The 1,609-nt window shown below is 33.1% G+C and overlaps 1 long non-coding RNA gene across 1 annotated transcript; it reads left to right on the top strand.

Annotated features, from left to right (window-relative positions):
• The first annotated feature begins 751 nt into the window (after positions 1 to 751).
• On the top strand, positions 752 to 1,094 carry LOC108369488 (uncharacterized). The gene is made up of 3 exons (XR_001848522.1): positions 752 to 765; positions 905 to 908; positions 1,014 to 1,094. It is a non-coding gene; the product is annotated as an uncharacterized LOC108369488 (long non-coding RNA).
• The last annotated feature ends 515 nt before the right edge of the window (positions 1,095 to 1,609 follow it).

Raw genomic sequence — 1,609 nt, 5'->3', positions numbered from 1 at the left:
GTGACATTAGCGGTAGCCATCGTAATAATATCGAGTTGAAATTATCTACCTACGGATCTCAGTTGTGCCAAATCCAACAAAGAAAACAGATGTTGTCTTTTCGGCAGAAAATTTAGACAAATTTCAAGTCAATATGGGTGCATCATCAAATCAGATGAAAAATGTGACAAATTTCTTGAGATCTAGCGCTGGTAAACAATCTGCGCCAGCATTTTATAACACGAAACATGTTGTAGAAAAGTGAAGAAAGTTAGAACATCTTCTTATTAAAGTTATGACTGACGGAGGCCAAGGTTTCTTCAAGATCTGTATGACGATTATTCCAGAACAGTATTCAGCGGAATTAAACTGCGGTGTTGATGATTCAGATCAGGAAACCGATTTAATTCCCCCAATAAAAAAACTAAGTCTATACTCTGAAGGTGGAAGTACTGACAAAAAAGGGAAGTTAACTGGTGTACACAAGTTAATCATGTTGTGTGCAGTACCTGATATAAAGCAAACATATGAGAATATTGCACTCTTATTTAAATTAACAAATATTAATAATATTCCATGGACAGCAAAATACAAGATCGACATATCCAAGTCCTTACTACTTCGTGACATTAAAAGAGTTAAGAAATTGCGAGGAAGAATGCGTCAATCAAGATGAAGAAAGCGATGTTAATACGCGTACAGAGTTAAATTACGTAGAATCTTGCAATAGTGAATGTATGAGACTAAAAACTTATGGAGATTTAAGAAATGATTATAAAATCTTTTGTTCCTTCCGTGACAGAAAAAAATGCTAAGCAATGTCACAGTACAATAAACCATCCCCTTTTTGGAGAAGATGTTGAGGTCTATGTAATTCAGAAATGCATATAATGCAAGAGTTTGTCAATAATCTTTTTTGGGATAGTTTAGTCCCTCTTCTTGGACGTGATAGAGTTCTATTGTGTCCCAAAAAACTGAAACTTGTTCCTAAGAATTACCAAGGGTAGGGTTTTGAAAGAAATGCATGTCGGAAGCTTCTAATAGCGCTCTTACACGACATGTATTTGCATATGTAAATGCTACTTTTCTAATACGTTCTAATATATGGTACATACCATTGCGTAATTGTAATCCTTAAATTATATACGATTACGATTACTTTAATTGTAATCATAAATGTTACCATTATGATTATAATAACACTGTGGAACAAATTCAGGTTAGCAAAAGTAAGGTCGATTCTGAGAGTGAGGGGTGAAAATAGAGGCTAAATTAGAAGACCCGTATCGCGGCGTTTGTTTATGTTAGTTCGAATTTTTTTTTAATCGACCTTCGAACTTTGCAGTCAAATGCCGATTTTCAGCATATTGTTTATATGGTTTTTTGGCTATAACTCGTCGACTAATTGATATTTTTTCAATCCGTTAAAGCCGAATTATTGCTATGGAGCGTTGCAACAATTAAAATTTTTTAAAAAATTGGTTTAGAAAATTTTTGTAGTGCTTATGAAGCAAAATGTTGGAAATTTTTTTTCATGCTTTTTGAATATATTTTCCACAAAACAAAGTCTTTTTAGCTTTTTGTTTGATCTATAATATGCTTCTCAGTTTCTTCAATAAATTTCATTTGA

This window comes from Rhagoletis zephyria, unplaced genomic scaffold (assembly GCF_001687245.7).
Source record: "Rhagoletis zephyria isolate East Lansing unplaced genomic scaffold, Rhagoletis_zephyria_1.1 Rzeph_scaffold_03705, whole genome shotgun sequence".
Lineage (NCBI taxonomy): Eukaryota > Metazoa > Arthropoda > Insecta > Diptera > Tephritidae > Rhagoletis > Rhagoletis zephyria.
This window is presented reverse-complemented; position numbering and strand designations above follow the sequence as displayed.